Genomic DNA, 21085 nt, shown 5'->3' with positions numbered 1-21085 from the left:
CAGCTGTAGCATTAATACCACTAACAGTTGAAGTGAATACCACAGATCCTCTCATTATGATTTCATGTTCTGCTGGGAAACCTTGACAACTTGCATTCATGTGGATGTTACTTTGACACATATCACTACTGAAACATGCGGCAACCCAAGCACACTCTCCATGGCAACAGTTCTAACCAACACCAGTGAGCTCCCTGATCAAGACCATGTGCCCACCACACCAAAACCCCTGCTCAGGAACAGCTTGAGGAACACAACCAAGAGCGCAACAGAACCAAAAGATCTACTGTGAGCGTTTTGTTGCCGGAAACTGGAGTTTTTATGGCTGGCTTGTGTGTTTGTCTTAATAAGAAGAAAACGAGGATATTAATTGATAACGATATGGGGAAGTTCTTTCCTAACTCTGTAATGTTTGAGCATGAATATTATTCACATAATATCCAGCGTCATAGTCAGAATATTCTGAAACCAGCTTTTGGGCTGTTGTGGTGCACTAGACTGTTGAATTGTGGGATGCAATCAGCTCTTAATATTGCTTTTTCAAGATGTGGATTAAGTTGTGGGTTGAGTTTGAACTTAGTGTAGCAAATTTTCAGAATGCGCTGAACTTGGCAATACACGAAGATGCACTTGAGTGCTCAAACCCACAAATATTTTTTCAAAACACAGCTGGTCCACAGTTTCTCCAGGACCCTCAAGGAAGAAAATACATGTTGCCATATTTTAAACTCTTTAATACTTATTTGAACTTATTATACATCGCAAAATAAACTTTGGAGCATGACTTTATTAGAATATACAATGGCAGTTTTCTATCAGTGCTATTTTAAATGGCAGTACAACTGAGTCATAATTGTCCATGAATATTTTATGCATGAAGGTTTAGAAGATAAGACGTAGTTGGTACATTCATGTCCAAATGCATAATAATGGACCAAATCAAATCATGTAATAAAAATAAACATCAAAGGATCTCTATTAAAATGGAATTTCCTTGCAGCTAAACGGTATTTTATATTTCTCTGTTCATACCGGAGCCCATGCTGGGTGCATTTTGTGAGAGTGACTGTGACTATGGAAAGGCATCTATCAAAATCGTATAATGGCCGCCATCAAGATGCGCCATGAAGTAAAAACACATGGAAAGAAGAGTCCCCTCTTTATTAGCTGTCATCTTTGCCATGGATATATGTGCAAATAAATGGCTAGTATCACACAGGGAGCAAATGTGTCCCCAATGAATCCTTGGAAATGGGACAGTGGAAGGGAGGCTGAGTGTGTGAGTGGGTGAGTATATATATGTGTGTGTGTGTGTGTGTGTGTGTGTGTGTGTGTGTGTGTGTGTGTGTGTGTGTGTGTGTGTGTGTGTGTGTGTTATTAAGAAAGAGAGAGAGATAGAAGCAGCATGGTGAGGGGGGGTTCATGGATGAAAAATCATCACCAGTCCAAATGCAGATATTGTGGCGGCCTCACACTCCTGCTAGTGTCACCCTCCATTCGTCACTGTCCGCGAGCCTGCCTCTCATTAAGTGGCCCCGCTCTGGCAACAACTTAATTTCCTTAAGAGGACCAGACACCTGATTCAATTGTGCGCCCATTACAGATTTGTTTTCTCCGTCTAGGCCTTGCTGGGACCACATGGCTCTGAACAGAAATACACTCCCACTATATTAAATGTTGTGGATGTAATTCCCAGACATATGATTCATGTCTGCCTCCCAGTATCCATCCCTCACAATGCCCTTAGCTCAGATGTTGCTCCAGTCAGCTGGGCTGGTTCAGCACAGTTCCTGCCGCTCCAGATGTTATATCATCACTGACGTCTTTTATTTTATATGTTCAGATAGCTCTTTTGATTGTGCCTCATGGGTGGAATCCTAACGGTGTTTCTTATAAACTGGCCTATGTCAAGAGGAGGCCTTATACTTTTTTCACACCATTCGATTTTTATTTGGATGATGTTCATTTTTGTCGTTAACTATCATAGGATAACGTTATTTCTTTTACACCGACAAATCAAAAATAAGATGGTTTTACCTTAGCTGACATGTTTCAACTGCAACTGCAGTCTTCTTCAGAGCGTCATCTGGCGTGTGCTGACGTGTCCTTTTTATCATGTGACCAGTCTGACAGATCTGTCAGAATCTGTCAGATAGGCCACGCCCCCCGCTGTCCGGTGACATAATCACCATCCCATATATCCGTGGGATAACAGAACCCATACAGCGCATAATGAAAAAACACAACATCAATACAGCAGTAAAACCACATACAAAACTCTGGCAGCTATTAGTCCATCCTAAAGACAAAATAGAACCAGACAAGAAATGCAACATCATTTATGAAATTCCGTGCAAATCTTGCGAGAAAACATACATTAGAGAAACAGGCAGAACATTCAGCACAAGACGAAAAGAACACCAGACAGAATGTGAAACTGGACAACTCACAAGAACACAAAAAGAAAAAGCCGAACAAGAAAACAAAAAATCAGCCATCAGGGATCACTGCAAAAGAAATAATCATATCATGGACTGGGACAGGGGGAGGATTTTAACACCAACAAACAAACAAGCATTAACGATGGATCAAGGAGGCCATCGAGATCAGGAAGCAGGCGAGCTGCTCCATGAACCGGGACGAGAAGCTACACCCTCTAATACCTGGGACTCCATCCTCCAGAGACCACCGGACGGCGGGGGGGCGTGGCCTATCTGACAGATTCTGACAGATCTGTCAGACTGGTCACATGATAAAAAGGACACGTCAGCACACGCCAGATGACGCTCTGAAGAAGATTGCAGTTGCAGTTGAAACATGTCAGCTAAGGTAAAACCATCTTATCTTTGATTTGTCAGTAAAAGAAATAACGTTATCCTAATTTGATTTTTGATAATTGCAAAAATTAAACCGTTGTGTTCTGAATATTCTTTTAAGTCAAAGATAAGTTTTCATCCGTGGATTATTAAGCCTATTGGTTAGTTATCACGTCATCCAAAGACCCAGAGCTCTTCAATAATTTAGAAACACTTGTGAACCATTTCAACATGACTGCTCCTCAGTCTTCTGTCTTTGAAGATCAGACAGCGTAAGATGTTTTTATCTGTACGTCAGCACGAGCAAGACTGGCATTGTCCATTTGACTGCTGGTCTCCATAGTTTACCTCTCACCTACTCTTGTCAGTCAAACGGTAGCCATTGGAGACCGGTAAGAAACAGCTTTTCCTCTTGTACAGGGTTTAACTGATTGCTGCTGTAATTTTTCTGTCATGGCTTTCATCCACAAGGTGTGAGTGTTTGATACCAGATGCTCACTGAAAACCACACAAAAGCCATTCATTTATTTATGGTTTTATTTCACAATCACTCTGTCATTTACCCAAAAAACAAGTCCCTTGAGGAGTGATTTTTTTAAACAACAATGGCCCAAATATGATTATGTATCTCTGTGTGTTGTCTGGTGTCAGTAATGCTCTGAATTCTGAGTAAAGCCAGAGATTAACACCCACCATCCTCCACACATCTATACACACACAGTCAGAGTGCAGGTTTTGCCTTAAACCTATCCAGAAGATACCTCCTAGATCTAAAACTGCTGAGTATGGGTTTGTTTTCAGCAGCCAATAAAACACAGAGAAAACTTCAGGTTATAGAAGGCATTTCATCCCCCCTCACTGCTCCCTTCCTGTGATGCTTTCCCTCTGATCCTGCTGTACGTGTGTGTGTGTGTGTGTGTGTGTGTGTGTGTGTGTGTGTGTGTGTGTGTGTGTGTGTGTGTGTGTGTGTGTGTGTGTGCTGTTATTGGCAATATGAGAAAGTACAAAAAGCAAAAGGATCCTTTTGTATGTTGCAGATTTTAAAGGATGCTTAGAGTTGAAATTGAGATCAGTAGATTTGTAGGAAATTAAAAATGATTTTTGGTGAGTCCCATTGGAGTCTGGAGAGGTATAATGGATGTTTTTCGCTATTTAGAATAATGGTGGCCTTCCTAATTTTGTGTGGCATATTTCACTCTATGTGAAAAAGTCACAGTCACCTAACAAGGTGTCAGGGTTGACACAAGTCCAGAAATTCCAGCCACTATTTCCACCAATGCAATACATGTTACCGGATCCATTTAGACCAGTGGTGTCAAACTCATTTCAGTTCAGGGGCCACATACAGCCTAATTTGATCTCAAGTGGGGCGGACCAGTAAAATCACAACATAATAACCTATAAATTAACACAGTTTAAAAATTTTCTCTTTGTTATGGTGCAAAAAAGTGCATTCTGAAAATGTTCACATTTGATGAACTATCTTTTGACAAAACATTATGGACAACCTGAAATTTCTGAAGAGAATTAAGTGCAATTTCAACAATATTATGCCTCAGTTTATTATTTGTGCATTACAACTTACAGATCACAGTGTTTCTACAAAGGCACAAAACATTAAGTCACAGGCAGTGATAAAAAATAAATAGTAGTTAAAATGGAAGTTACGTTTATTGAAAATTGCAGTTAATGCCTTCTCTGTCATTTTTACACTTTGCAAAGTCATCGTGTGGGCAAGATTGGACCCTCTGGCGGGCTGGTTTTGGCCCGTGGGCCTTATGTTTGCCACCCCTGATTTAGATAGTGTCCATTTCATTCATTCTCCTGTTGTCCCTTTATACAGTCTGGAAGCTTGATCATTCTGGTTCATATTTACACCAAGAAATTACCAGCTGATTCTGTAAAGTTCTATTTCCTCAGTACTTTTTATGTTTCAGTCCTTCATTTCCTACATTTTTTCCCTCCACCTGGTACGGTAGAGCTCAGCAGGTGTGTGGAGGAGTGTCTCCTGTTCCCCCTGTCCTCTCCCTCTCCAGGAGCATCAAAAGGAGGAGGACCCACACAGTGTGTTTGAAGAGCCCACTGACACTCCCCTATGGGTGGTGAACTGGCAGATGCTCAAACCACACAACTCTATCTAGGCAGGAGGAGCATCCTTCTCATCTGCTTTTGTACCCCTGCCATTGGTTTTCCTTGCAGCCATGAACCAGACATTAGTTTCTACAGTATTGTCGTTTGTAGATTTGTGTTATAGTACGTAGCGCTGTGCAATCACTTTATCATCTGTCCTTCAGTCTTGATGTTGAACCTAATTGTTGTTTGTTTTGTGTCTATATTAACTGATGTGTAATTTAAATACTTTAAATCTTTCAAAGATCTAGAGATGAATATATTTGGATTCACGGTGTGAGATTAATGCAACTCTTAATGTGTGATTTAAGAAGCACTGGTTTGTTTTCAGAACTGAACTTCAGATGCTCCATCACATTTTAATGGGGGTCTACAAATGTAGTTTCCATTCAAGTATTTGAACCCGCAATGAAAAGCAGGAATCCTAACCTCCATACCAAATCAGATCGATTGAAAAGTGACATTGAAATCAGATTCCACTGCAGCATTTATTTCCAGAACTCTAGATATTTTATTCTATTTATCTATCTATTTTCAGACGCACTATTTCTTTGGTGGTATGTAGTCCCAATGAAACTGGTGACAATGAGGTCCAGAGTGACTCGAGAAATGGTAGCATTGATTGGTCCACCACTTTGGTCCAGTCTGAAATGTCCTCCACTACTGCAATGAAGTTTTCTCAAGACATGCGTGATCCCTTTAGGATGAAGCCCATTGGTGTTGGTGATTCTTTCTTCACTGTTTTTGATCCACGGTGAGTAATTATTAGCCTTAACCCCCAGGTACACTGAGACCCGACTTATGTGTGATGGCTATAGTCCCAAGTGAACTGATATGCAGTGGCGTTTTTAGCTTGCAGTGATTTTCCCCCTTGGTTCATTGGGCTCATGTGCAATCGGTATTAATGGTATATATGATTAGACCCTGTTTGGATGAATAGGATGGCGATTTTATGATTTGCACAGTGGATAATAGATTTTATCATTTATACACCTTCCTTTCTTGTTCTCTGATTTACTTAATGCTTGGCCTGTAGTGTCAGGTTCAACACTTAGCCCATTTTGTCGTATGCAATGTTCTGGATGCATTGTACTATCTGGCTGAAATAGGATGAAGCATGCTTTGGCTTGTTTGTATTTTTTTTTATCAACCAATCAGTGGTGAGCGGGGCTACGCAAGGAATGCAGCTTTGGTGTTCCCTCAAAATAGAGGAATTGTATTAATAGACCACCTGGAAACAGAGAGACAAGCGCTGTCAGTAAAATGGGTAATCACGGTGCTGGCTAAGTGCGTAATCCAAATCAACTCTGCAAAACTTAGAATTGTCAGTGTGGTATGTTGCTAGGCTGGAGGTTGTTATTGTTGTTTCCTGTAGCAAAATGGATTTTGTAAATGGTCGCACAAAGAAAACAGAAGACGAGGACGAAGCTGTGTAAATGGTGCGTGCATGTTACATCCGTCAAATGAGCTGACCCAAAAGTTGGCTTCTGTAGTTTTAGGTCAGGGGTGTCAAACTCATTTAAGTTCAGGGGCCACATTCAGCCCAGTGTGAACTCAAGTGGGTCAGACCAGTAAAATCACAGCAATAATAATAATGACAAATCTGATTTTTTCATTTGTTTCAGTGCAAAAAGCTATGTTCTGAAAGTGTTCACATTTAAGGAATTATCTTTTTCCAAAATATTATGAACAACCTGAAATTTCCCAAGAAAAATAAGTTTAATTTCAACAATATTATGCTTCAATTTGTCATTTACACATTACAACTTACAGATCACAGTGTATCTACAAAGGCACAAAACATTTCGTCACAGGTACCTGGAACTGAATGATGTAGGATTTTACTTTTTGATCAAAATGACAGGGCTGCACAGTGGCGTAGTGGTTAGCACTTTCGCCTTGCAGCGAGAAGATCCCTGGTTCGCGTCCCGGCTTTCCCGGGATCTTTCTGCATGGAGTTTGCATGTTCTCCCTGTGCATGCGTGGGTTTTCTCCGGGTACTCCGGCTTCCTCCCACAGTCCAAAAATATGCTGAGGTTAATTGGTAACTCTAAATTGCCCGTAGGTGTGAATGTGAGAGTGATTGTTTGTCTCTATATGTAGCCCTGTGACAGACTGGTGACCTGTCTAGGGTGTCCCCTGCCTTCACCTGAGTCAGCTGGGATAGACTCCAGCCCCCCATGACCCTAGTGAGGATTAAGTGGTGTATAGATAATGGATGGATGGATGGATGGATGGATGGATCAAAACAACAAAAATCTGACAAAAAAGGACCAAAAAAAAAACCAACAAAAAAGACAAAATATTCCAAAATGACAAAAATGAGACACAAAATGACAAAAATGAGACAAATTGGCAAAAATGAGACAAAATAAACAGACAAAATGTCAGACAAAAAAGTTACATCGACAAAAAATGGACATAAATGAGACAATAAATGACAAAAAAACGGAACAAAATGACAAACAAATAGACAAAAAACAACAAAAATAGCACAAAACAATGAATAAAACAAAACACAAAATGTCAAAAATAAGACAAAAAACACAAGTGATACAAAAAGGAAACACAAAATGACAAAAACATGAGACAAACAACAAAAGTCAGACAAAAAAAGACAAAAATCAGACAAAAACAAGATAAAATATTACAAAAAAGAGACACAAAATGACAAAAGAACAATGAACAATCTAGTATTTTACTTTATTATCAAAATAACTTGTCATGGTCTAGAAATTATTTTAAATTTACAGTTTGCAGTTAATGTCTTCTCTGTAATCTTTTCACTTTACAAAGTCGTCCTGTGGGCAGGATTGGACCCTCTGGCAGGCTGGTTTTGGCCCGTGGGCCACATGTTTGACATCCCTGTTTTAGGTGAACTATCACAATCCTCTACTCAGGGCTGGTGGGGCCTCATGTAAGTTACTTACGGCAGGTTAGCTCTGGTTTTGGGAAATCTCTGTCTCTCTCTTGAGCTGCTAAAATGCAAACTTACGTTTTAGCTCTCTGTGGTGCTTTTACTGCAGGAAGTGTACAGTGAGTTTATAGAGTTTTTGTTTAGTTTTTTGAAGAAGCCACCTGCTATAGGTGGAATAGAGGTAATAAAATTAACCACCAAGTGTAAACCAAACCACCAAAGTGTAGTATGGAATGACATGATTAACATGAGGATTTACTGTAGAAAACTTGAGTAATCTCTTAATTTGCTGTTTCGCCTCGTCATCAGGTCAAAATTGGTGCTTCCTAAGCAGTTTATAACCAGTCAGGCTCAATTGCATTTGATGTTTAACTTTACCACTGCTGAATATCACCATGTGTGAGTATATTAACGTCTGTAGTTGTGGCTGTAGATTTAAATTGTTGTTTTACAGGTAATTTGTTAAGGAAATTACAATTTTATTAGGAACCATTTTACTTTTTGGAGGACACTTGGATTAAGTTTCAGCCTGATCTATACATGTTTCACCGAGTTTTCCCCAGTTTTACCACATGAACTACAACATTGTTTGCTGCCAGCACAGAGAAGTACAATGTATTGTCAGTATCTTTTCAGCAGCACAGCTTTTATAGCATCACACAGCTGTGGTCCCTGCCATGCTGACTGTTTGGCCTTTAGCTTCCTGGGTGGCAGCATTGAAGCTCTGACCTGTTCTGTCTCGCTGTACTCCACCTGCTCGCTCATCTGCCTCTATCTGCTCGACAGCACTCACCTCGTCCGTCAGGCCTCCCAGAACATCGGCTCCTGAAAGACAGGTCTCTCTCTTTAATTTATCTCTTTCTTTTCTCCCAATTTTTCCGTTGCCTCCCCCGTATCTCCTTCGCTCTCACTGTCCATCTATCACAGCCAACTCGTCTGCAGCTCCTGTGCTCTCAGTGTCAGCGAGAGGTGAAGGAGGTGTGTCACTGTAAAGGAGAACCTGCAGCTTTGTTTCATATCACACCTCACAGAGCGCTGTAGCTGTCTGTGGCTATCATCCTCCACTGCTGCCTTCTGCAAACACCTTTTTTTTTTCTCCTCGGTATACTCCATCAACTTAGTGATTCAAAAATGCAATAGAAATATGGCAGACACATGGGACAAAACTAGATGATCTAATGTATAATTTATAATTTTATGTTGCGAACAGACAGACAAACAGACGGACAAACGCACGCTGATCAGCACATAACTCTGCTGTTCCTTGGCAGAGTAATAAGGAAAAGAGAATGATAAAATAACTATTGAAAAAATTATATACACATATATAGATATTTACAAATCTAGAAAAGATTATGTATATATACAGTAGTGCAAATGACAATCTGTCAGTGTAAGAATAACTAGATAACATGTAATGTTATTATCAGCTGCATCAGGTCCATTCCAGTGTTCCCAGATTTCCTCCTTATATTGTTTTCTTGTATCATTGATACATCTATATTGCCCAGAACTCCTAACAAACTGAAAAGTCAACATTTAACTGACAGCTAATACAAATCGTTGTTCTAGACTAAGAGACTACATAATCTTGTAAAATGTGCCATTATATTGTCTGGACTGATCGGCACACAAGTTGTTGCTGAAAAGCTGAAGTTTCATTTTGTGTGCACATAACCACGTCTCCAGAGCAATTATCTTTTCCAACCTGCATTTTTATGAACCCGTATCAAGCTTAATAAATAGTCGTATCTCTGACACAGAGTCCCAGAACGCAGCCCTGGAAGTGGACAGCAAGTAAAGAAGACTCAGACAGACTGAGAGATGCGCTGCCCAGCCATGTTAGTGAAACTGACAGACCGGAGAGCAATGCACTATGAGCTAGCACATCAACTAAACGTTACTGGTATTTGCTGCTCAAACTTGGAGAGGAGAGAGCACAAGTTTACCTGATTGTCGTTCACTCTCGCTGTGTTTTGCTTCTCTCTTGTAGTGACCAGAAAGACAGTTCCACTTCATCGCCTCATAGAAGCTGTAAAGACTGACATCTGCTTTGACATAAAAGGGAGGCGAGGGATTTGTAGAATTCATGGAGCCCTATGTAAGCTGCAAATACAGGTGACGGGCTCTGATTTGGGGAAATCTCTCTCTCTTTAGTTGCTAAAGTGCTAAATTATGTTTCAGCTCTCTGTGTTGCTTTTACTGCAGGTAGTGGACAGTGACTTTATAGAATTTTTGTTTAGTTTTTTTGAAGAAGCCTCCTGCTATAGGTGGAAATAATAAATCGAGTAAGCCTCAACAAAACCACCAAAGTCGCATTACATAAAAGCAAAACAATGATCTGAAATATATTAAGAAATGAAGGAACTGTGAATATTCTCTGGGATCATCATGATGAGTAGTCCTTTTTACCTTACACATAGATATTTTAACCATTGTGAACATTAAAACATTCATTCATGCAGCATTTGTTGAGTAAAGCTACATAAATAACTGCTGATTTTTGAACTTTTTGATTTCATTTGACAACTTAATATAGCATAAGCAACTTAAAAACGTCAGGTAATTATTATAAAACAATCTGAAAATGACACTGAAGATGCAAAGACAAACTTTCCCAGTGTTTGTCACTGGCTTTTTGCAAATTGCTATTTGAAATTTCGTCTTTACCGTATCTACTTAAAACTATTTTCCAATTTTTTTTCCAACTAAATGCTCTTTTGACAAAACAATCAACCATCTTCCAGTGCTCCCCCACCCTGGCCTTGCTCTGAGTTGCATCCTTCTCTTGAAATACACAGATTACAGATGCGTTTCTCCCAAGCACTGCTTTTGTGTTAATGGGCCTTTAATCAGCTGAGGGATGCACTACAAATGCGGACATTTTGCATCATGTTTGTTTGTAATTCAGCAGGGAAACAGAAAAACACAGTTCTGTTTTTTACCCTCTTCATTTACAGTGATCCTACTTCCCCCGAGCAAGCTATTACAACTCCGTGGTCATATTTCATTAAAGAACTGTTTAAAATGCAACATTCTTAATAGGCTCATTGTAACTTTGTGTGTGTGCACGTGTGTGTGTGTGCACGTGTGTGTGTGTGTGTGTGTGTGTGTGTGTGTGTGTGTGTGTGTGTGTGTGTGTGTGTGTGTGTGTGTGCGTGCATGCGTGCAGCAGCGCCCGCCCATTATAGTAGTGTGTGTGATTCCTGTGCTTGTTCGATCTCTTTATCTAGTGATCAAAAAGGGACTATGTGCCCATGCTGAAGGGGGCTGGCCCACTGAAGGAAGAGAGAGGGTCTCTACACATGTAATCCTTGTCAATGAATTTAGGCAATCTTTTTTTTTTCATTAATGAATATTTCAGTAGTTATTGCAGTGAGCTTCTCGTGCGAGTCTCTCTTTTCACTGCTCCCTTTGCTCATAAGTGAATCACTCATCTAATGATTTAATTAATAGCATTGTATCCACAGATGAAAAGCTTATATTTAATCAGTAAAATGGAGTGAACTGAGATCAGGGGCCTTGACTGTCATCAAAACGTGCTTGGGGTCCCACTTGCTCACTAAGCCACTCTAAGCCCTGGGACACCCATACTTAATTGAGAGTTAATAAATAAATGTGGTTAGAGTAATCCCTGGATCCAGCTCCTCAGAGCCCCCAATCTAGCTGTGTGTGTGTGTTTTCAATGTGTCTGCGTCTGTGTGAGTGCAAACCCCGGCCAAGCTCCCTGTGTCACCACAGCGCTGCCAAGGCAGACTCTACTGTCGTGTGCCAGATATTGGTTTATTTACCTGAGATGCCCCCCGTGTCACTGCATATGCCATATGTTAGATCCCAGGACGACTGGTCTCAGAACACTCCCTTTTTTCTATTTTAGTCAGATATATGCAATAGGTGAATATATTCCAAGCCTTAGTGTTAATAGATTTTTTTTCCTTTTAAATGTATATTTTTTTCTATTTAGAAGATAAATAAGTGAATGGGTTCAAAACACGCAAACTTGAAACCCTGCATTAAGACAATCTGGCCCTGTTTAGTGAAATCAGGTGTATGTAACTGTGCCATTTGTTTTTCTTCCTGTGTGACTGCGAACTTCTATGTTGCACATTTAAAGATGTGGCTGCCTTGACCAGCATAAACCTGTAAAGAATATCTTTGATCTCAGAGATGCAAAAGCTGTTGCAAGATTTTCTGGGTATCATGTAAAAGCTCATCTGATTTTAGTTTTGCAGGAAGACTGAATGAAATCAGCATAAAAATGAACTAAAATTTATTTGGTTTGTGCAAGTAAAGTCAGAGAAATCTTTAGCGTTGTCTAAACAACTCAGAGCACTCAGAGAGCGCAGTACTCCGCCAAGGCTGCTTAGTTGTTGTATCATTTTTGAAATATCATGGATCCAGACTATAAGCCTCATCACTGCCAAAATCTAATCACCTGACCTTGCCTGAAAATTTCATCCAAATCTGTTAATCCGTTTTTGAGTAATGTTGCTAAAAGACAGACAAACAAACGCTGATCATCACATAACTCCACCTCCTTTGCAGAGTAATAATAGAAACAGAATAAAAGTGGAAAAGCCTATATTTGATCATCAGCTACATGAACATTTTCATTGCTTTAAGAAAAAGTTGGTAAATGACATAATATATAAAGTAAATGAATAAGAATAAAGACACATAACCAGTTAACAATAAAAATAAGTAAAATGCCTTTGGCATTCACGCTATGTTCTTACCATGCTAAGCTAACTGGGAAAAGTACAAACAAACTACAGTAATAAATTGTAGGAGTCCTGAAAAAGCTGCTGAAATTACTGCAAATACTGTCCAAACTTTCTTTAAAGAAGAATCACAATAGGACTCACGAGAAGAAAGAAGTTAGCATTATGAATGTAAAATAGTGTCAAATATAATGTCATATAAACAATATGGAAAATAGATGAAAATGAAAAGTGTTTCCTGCTGTAGGACAAGCACGGGTATTTACATTACATGATTTTGTGACAGTAAGTTAAAACGAACACACCAGAAGTGACCAAACTGCACTTAAACTGAAGCAGCTGAATGTAATGCAGCCCTACCTGTGTACCTGTGCGACTGTGGCATGTCTGGGTGGGTTAAGTGGAATTCTTAACTCAGTTTAACTCAACTTGAGACTTGGTAAGGTCCACATTTTTTTCTTTTTTTTGGTCCATACTATTTTTATCATACTAATACACATTTGCTGTTATGAAAGAGGAGGGAAAGGGAGGAAGAAATGGAGAGAGAAGCGTGTGTTTAGCTAAGCAGGGGCAGCCCCTGGTCCATTGCCCATCATTTATTGATAAAGGCCCTGGAAAATGCGCGGGGGAAAAAAAACTAATGAAATTATCAACGTTGCTGAATTAATGATGAATGCGAATAAGAAAAGGCTGGGTTCTCTGTGGAGTCAGAGAGGAGCGCTGCTTCATTAGCCATGCAGTCTTATCACATCCTCTTTTGGAGCTGCAGACACTGGGGCTCTCCACTCTCTCCTCTCCTCACCATCAGGACCTGCCATTGGATTCCATTCAAAAAAAACTCCCATCTTCCCTTATTCCCTCCGCCCCTACCTCTCAGCTTTTTCTCTGTTGCCTATCTTGTTTTTGTTTTTTTATGGTCTTTCCTATTACGTCACCTGCCCGCCACCTCCATCCTCAAGATGGGAATTTTTCTAATTTCTATTGATTTTTCCTGCAGATGAAGCGAGAAAAGCTGACCCTGTCCCATAGGTTTTTGTGGTCAGGGAGCACACCTCTTTCTTTTTTCTTTTTTTGTTCTCCAGCTCTCCCTCCTGACTGCCTCTCTGTGGATATCATTCCTGATTCTGCACATGCAAATGATACAGGAAGAAGGGAGGGAGGAGGGGGTGGCTTCACTCGGATTCATCGCCCCCCCTCCTCCTGCTCCTCCTCTTCGTCTTCTTCTTCTTTTCCCTGGGTGGAGCAGGAGTGGGCTGGTGAGCCGAAGCACGCTGAGAAACCACGGGCATGGGGTCTCATTAGGTAAGCAGAGGCCAGGGCAGCAGGGCTTCACCCAGACACTGATTATTCTGAGAGCAATATCTGGAGGATCACCTCAGCGATACACCTGATTAGAGCTACTGTCTGTTCGAGTTCACAGCCCTCTTTGACTCAAGAAAATGAATTAATCTTGGCTGTCGTGTGGGTTTCAGTTTTAAGTTTGAAATTTAATGCGGTTAAATGTAAAATATACATATGTGCCTCATTTGTCTGCAGAGTTGCTTTGTTTTTGTTTTTTTTATTTCTAAGGCATTTTCTACTTCTTCTTCTTGAATCCCAGCTGCTCCTGTCTGGCGAGGCCTTCCTCTTTTCATTTATCTGTAGCTGAATGCACTAAATGATTGTTCTTCCAGTTTGATAGATATAATTATCTGTCAGCGCTGTATTTATTTGAATTCATTTCACAGCAGAATGAATAATTTTTGCTATTTTTTTTTTCTTTTTTGGGGCTTCCTAATGCCTACAGCAGATCAGCCATATATGCATGTGGACCACTCATAAAAATCGATGACACCAAGCACGATGCGTGACAGACAGTAGTGACACGCATAATCTAATGTGCAGTCCTTTAACCGGTAATCTGATCTGAGAGGGATTCAATTATTTAATAACAACACGACAGACTATCATTAAAACAAATTGTGTATGTCAACGTGAGCACGGAGAGCTGCGAGGTCACAAATGTAATGTTATGTTTTGAAGTCCTGATCCCTCCCACACACACACACACACAAACACCTCCTCGCCATCCTTCTCTTATGAATTGGCTGAATTGATCCTCATTTGAATTAGGCCTGTCCTCAAAGGGCTTCGTCGATACATTGACTCCTTTTATGAGGGTCATCAAACAGCCATTACTGGGCATCAGGGGGTCCCGTTTGGGGAGAGGAACGCCCAGGATGAGTGATGAGGCGGGTGGGGATGGGAGCTCGTCTGGGGGGCTACGGAGCTGTGGGCCTGTAGCAGGGAAGAGACGGAGGAAGAGGGGGGTGCTTATTGAGCTTTAGATTTATTAGTTAAGGAAAGTCAAATGATGCTGCTGTGAAACAGAGATGCTACAACTATTCCAAAAAATGTTGTCTGCTTTCTATCTGGTGCCTCAGTGTGATCCATGTGAGGAAAACTGAGCAAGTTCTGCAACTAGCAATCCATTTTCATTATCAATTAATGCATCTGTGAATGCAATTACTCTCTTGACCTATCAAATACACTATTTTCTTTATGTGAGCAGTGATTATTATAGTTTTCTAAATCCTAAAGTGTCAGAAAGTTTTCAGTTTATAAGGCCAAAAACAGATATGGATGTTTGATGCTAATAATTGTTTAGCAAGATAATTTAATATTACTCTTATGTCAGTCAACTAATCAATTAATAAACCTCGGCTATAGTTTCTCATTAATAACTTATCAAATTTTAAATTTCTGGTGCAGGGGAATGTACAGCAACATAGTCATAAAACACATTTTGTCTTGCATTAAGTTAATTTAAAACCCTACTTAGTTCATCTCCCCCTGATTCTGTTGCTTTAATGACTTTGTCAGATGTCTCAATTATCACTTTGAGACTGTAAATGATTTCCAGTCTGACATAAGGTTTCAGCATATTTGTTTCATAAATAAAGTGACAATCAAGAAAAAAAACAAGAAAAAAAATCAAACAAATTGCTCAAAATGTGATATTTAACTCATGGCAAGAAAAGATTATGTTGATGTAGCAGCAATAGACAAGCACACAAGAAAAAAAAGTCCTGGAGTATTCCCCACGGTTGCACTCAGGTATTACGAAAGAATCTTTGAAACTGAACACAGCAGGATGTAAACAAACTGTCACTGCTGTCAACCACCCACTTCAAGAAATGTCAAAAGTTCAGACTCTTCAATTACAGCAGTTTTAATATGCAAGCACGCCTCCCCTGACTGATTAAAATGCACCATTTTAAGTCTAATTGTTCAAGAAAACTGTGTTTTATGTTGCTGCAATGGTAATAACTAATGATAGATGCATAAAATTAGCATACATTTCCCAGACTAAGAGAATATCTGATCATTGTGCCATAGAGAATTGCTCTAAGTTAGGAAGTTAATTTCATTATCTCCTCCTCCTCATTTAAAGCCCGCCACTTTACAATAATTGGAAAACAGAATAAAAGATTAGCTTTTGACTGGATGACGGGCGTTAATAAAGTGTGATGGAATGTGAGTGTTACAGAGTGGGTACCAATTACAGCAGCCAATCTGAGCCAGGCAACCACTGATGGTGGTGGTTCAATCTCTTCATCTGCCGTACAGTACCATCAGGGACCCACTGCAGAGACCTCTGCTCCAGCTAGCAGGCTAATTGTCAATTCTGCTTAAGTCATAAGGGGAGCTATTTTACCAGGGCTTTGCAGAGGATGTGAACTGTAAAATTTAAGTAAAAGCGGAGTATGAATGTAGAAATAAAGTTCAAGGAGAGGCACAGGGAGATTTTGTGGAATAATCTGAGTCGGATAATGTGGGAAAAAAATGTTTTTTGTGGAAATAATACCAAAGAATGATATTATCAATCAACTTTATGAAGCTTGGCATGATAAAATTGCTAAAGTTTATATAAGTGTACTTTCTTCTGCAAGAATGTCATCATTGTCTGCATAAAAGTTTGAAATGTGATCATCTTAAAACATTCCCTTTTTTGCAGTATGTAGCACATTAGAGTCGTATTCCAGTAGGACTACCTTGGGCTGGAGTAGAAAATTCATGACACCGGTTTCTTTCGTATCCTCATGGGTCAGCCTCATCCCTCATCATGTCACTGCTTTAGTTAAATTGACCACATCAGTCACGGTGGCCCAACATGTCATCACTCATTGGCTCTTTCAACTATCTTGAATAAGTGACTAACACAATGCAATTTGGCTTGAAGGTTGATTGCCATTTATGCCATGTGGAACATTAAAAATCTGGTTAAAAGCCTATATATAAAGTCAGACATGTGTAGGAAGTATATACATATATATGTAAAAAAAAAAAAAAGATGAGCTATAGAATAAAATAAAGAGCATAGTACAACATAAGAATAGATCATCTTTTAATATTTTGCATAGTTCAACAGAAAACTGCTTTAGATAATAAATACATTGTTTATGAATGTGTGGAGTGTTAATATTTCAACTATGAATTTTTAAAGTTTACTGTTCGTAGATTTATGGTTAAAATATGTAAAATAATAATAATAGTAAGAAGAAGAATGTTGTGTGTTTTTTTTTTTAAAAGCATTCCTAGCTTCTAACTAATTGGTTTATTAATGTTATCAAGCTACTGGTTTACAGATCAAACATTAATAAGAACAGCTTTTGAGTTGCCAGGTTGCACTTGCAGGCTTTTTGAGCCATTAACAGTGGCGTCGTTAAGAAAGTCGTTAAGAAACTGACGAAGAGTCTGCAGTTGTTATTAAAGTTGTTAATAAATGGATTTTTGTTGAGATGCTCAAACATCTGCCCGAACGTCTCAACTCTGCAAAAATGTTTTATTAATTGTTCTTAATTTATCTTTAAAGCTCTGATAAATAGTTTTAAACTGTGAATAAAGCCACCCATCGAGACTCGTATACCCATTTAAAAGGAATTACACCATAGTGTTGGTCTTGATTGGCAAATGTGTGTCACAAGCTTCTCCTTAATGTTTTCTGGCCTACAAAATGACATCTAGACATGATATGTATACGTAATTATATATTTTTGTATGACATTTGACATTACTATTATAGCACTTATCAGTTTAAACCACTGAAAGCCAAAATCAATACAGAAATAAAATGTAATTGACATTTTTTTGTGTGGAGGTTACTCTATTCTACCTACAGGGACAACAGAATTTTTTTTTTCTTAATTATGATGCAACAAATTTTCTGACAGAACCTTTGTATCATGTAAACAAAACAAATCAGCTGTTCTAAACACCATCCATTTTCCTCCACTTCCTTAATTGGACATAATCAGAGATGTAAGTAGGACACAATGGTAAAAATCTGCCGATTTCTACACACACATGCATACACACACAAACACAGACAATCTAGCCTCATCAAAAACGATGCGGAGGGCCCTTTGTTGTCAAACTCTTCATACAGAAATCGCATATTCATGGGGGTGTATTTAAGCCATTTCTGCTGGCATAAGCACACAGCACAACAGCAGTGTTCTGAAATGTCGTTTCCTGCCATTCTTTGCCACTTAACCTTCCTCTGTGTTTGAGAATGTGGCACCTTGTTTTTGAAGCGTCGCGCTACATCGCAGCCCCATCGCAGTGAAGTCTCCGGGTTTAATAGTGGCTCGGAGGCTTGCGGTAACACAAAATGCCTCCCGATTATACACTAAACAGCAAGATTTGCAGTTATTCAATTGGTGTCGTTTTGTTGCGGAGTGGCAGTGGACAAACAGAGCTGCTTTGAATTAGTGAGTTGCTGGTGCTGGTGTTTAATGCCTTATCTTACAGATGTTGAATGCAGCTGTCTTCTCACTTAAACAATAAAGATCATAAATCACACAACCAGCCAGAGTGCTCACGCTGAACACGACTCCAGACTCTCCTGCACCTTTATTTTGAAGCCACACTGAATCAAATGGTTGCCATTCAAATTCTGTATTGGAAACCAGAAAATCAGGACATTACACATGTAGCTTTGCCACCAAGTAGCTGCCAATCTCAGTGCAGTTATTAGACGAAACTTCTTCCAAAGTCAATTCATCAAACTCCATGTGTGGTATGATGTAGGAAACACAAACAACAGATGAATCACCTAAAGCCAGCCCATCCTCTCCGAGTCATGAGGTTTTGTTTCTCTGGTGAAGAATGATCCACCTGCTGTCAAGCCTCTTTGATCCTCAGTAGGTTTCAGCGTTCACCGTTTCCATTAAATCTCGCCTTTGGGAGAGCTGCCAATAAAGACAGGCTTTTCAACAGCGATGTCCCAGACCTACAGGATGGGACGTTGACACCCCGACACACTCATACCTCCTCTTTGTGTGTGAGGTTTATGTGTGTTAAAGCTTAAAGGAATTGTCAGACAGTTTTGGAAAAATGCTTAACCTAAATCAGTTAGCTTAGCTTAGCATAAAGACTGGAAACGGGCTAGACACTTAGCCTAGCTCAGTTCACATGTAACAAAAACAAACAGGCATCAAGACTTTGCACTGCATCTTGTATTTCTTGTATTTCTGTGCATGTGTGAAGTCTGGTGAGCCACAATCCTTCACTAGATTAATAATCTACACGTACTACCCAAATACTTATTTCTGGATACAGGAAACATAAAAAAACACAACAAATTTATCCAACTTGATGAGAGTTGCATATACTGTGTATCTACATGTGCAAAGCAATTTGTAATTTACTCATATCAGCCACACCATGAATTACCTTAATTAGAAACACCACCCCGAGCTCTTTCTATTGATCGCCCAGCACGCTAAATCAAAAGTAATGTTGGACAGCAACCCAAGAAAGCCGTCGCTGATTAATCAGGCACTGCTCAATCATTAGTCATTTAAAGAATTTCTTCCTCTTTTAACACGTCTTCCATCTCACCCCAGTGTTTTGTATTTTTAATTTCCTTTTCCCAGTGCTTTATTTGATGTTTTGTAACTTTTCATGTGTTGCCAATGGATTGGTGCCTTTAAAAAAGGAGCTGCTTCCCTTCCATGGTGGCAAGGGTGTATATGCAGATGAATATTTTCCATTGATGAATACGATACATCACTGCAGCTCCTTTGATAATCTTCTGCTAGGATCCTAAGTGATGTCATAATGGTGGGACCCCAACCCTGGGCAAAACATCCCAATCCACAGTCGAGAGGAGCAAACATTAGAGCCCTTTGACGTCCTCTGTGTTTAATATTACAGGACTGTTTACCGAGGAGGGAGTTGGCTCTGGCGTCCACCGGGGACCCCAAGTATGTTTAAGGTCAAGCCATCTCAGTTCCTCTTCAGTCAACTTCAGGATCTTTGATCACTTCTTGTTTTTGACTGTGCTGTTTTCAATCGTAGCCAGGTCTTTATAATGCATGAGGACATTACGTAGTTATGAACAGCTTGGCAGGCGAGTCGAGGCAGCGATGGAACTTATACACTTTCCAAGAGAACTTCATGTTCTTCAATGTACCTTAAGCTTAAAGAAATAGTTCAGTATTTTGGTGAAGATGTTCTTTTGATTTCTTGCTGAATGTTAGTTTAGAAGATTGGTACCACTTTTAGTTCCAACAAAACTCGAGTGCAGCTCCACTAAGATATAATCTCACAACTTCTTCTTTAAACTCTGAGTATAGATTACAGATAATTGAAAAGAAATGTGTTAATTGGTGAGACTTGGAGGTGTTTTTGTTGGACCATTTAGCATAAAGACTGGAAACGGGGACACAGTTAGACTGGTTAACCAGTACAAGAAAGTACGTAAGTATATCTAACAACAGTATTGCATTAGCATAGTCTATTACCATTTATAAGACATTAGATTTAGAAGGCTCTCTCTTTAGAGCTTATGTTGAGGGTTAGTATAGTCTTTTATCAGATACACAACAATATCTTAAGTGTGTAGAGTCTCAATCATTTATATTATAGAATGAACTCCAGCTCAGGAGTTTTGAAGCCTCACAGATACAGTATATTTGATCCTGTCCATCTAAATATATCAAGACACAAGAAAATCAAACACAAAAAGATGAAAGAAATATGTTCAGACTTTAAAAGAGTTCAATAGGGTCATAGAGAATTGACAACTTGCTCAAATACCACACCACCCCTCGCTGGTAGATTTAGTGCTTTTATTGCTTTATGTAATGCATAAGGACTACAGATGATGAGTTTATTTTGTGTTCTGAGCGAGTGTAAAACTGTGGAAGGGAAGCATTAAAGTCAAACTCTTGTGTTGTTAGCTTATTCTCACTTTTTAAAAAACTCACTTCCCTCGGTTCTGAACAAAGGTAGTAAACATGTCACTGTCTTCACATGTTAAACACGGGGGGATGCTCATTTGTTCTGTTTCTAACCACATCAGGATTTTTACGCTGTATATGTGTACGTATGATATTTTTTGATATATCCAGTCTTGCCTAAACTCAAGATAACATTCAATGTTTTTCCAGGGTTTATTGTGTCATTATTTAAAGTCAAGACACATACTTTGATCTGGCAAATAGAGGCACAAA

At 39.4% G+C, this 21085-nt stretch overlaps 1 long non-coding RNA gene across 2 annotated transcripts in view; it reads left to right on the top strand.

Moving 5' to 3' along the window:
* The first annotated feature begins 13356 nt into the window (after positions 1 to 13356).
* Positions 13357 to 21085, top strand: part of LOC118469740 (uncharacterized) — a 34559-nt gene continuing 26830 nt past the window's right edge. For both annotated transcript variants that reach the window (XR_004846699.2, XR_008601481.1), the window contains exon 1: positions 13357 to 13886. This is a non-coding gene — a long non-coding RNA (uncharacterized LOC118469740). The remainder of the gene's footprint in view (positions 13887 to 21085) is intronic.

The sequence above is a fragment of the Amphiprion ocellaris genome, chromosome 4 (assembly GCF_022539595.1).
Source record: "Amphiprion ocellaris isolate individual 3 ecotype Okinawa chromosome 4, ASM2253959v1, whole genome shotgun sequence".
NCBI lineage: Eukaryota > Metazoa > Chordata > Actinopteri > Pomacentridae > Amphiprion > Amphiprion ocellaris.
This window is presented reverse-complemented; position numbering and strand designations above follow the sequence as displayed.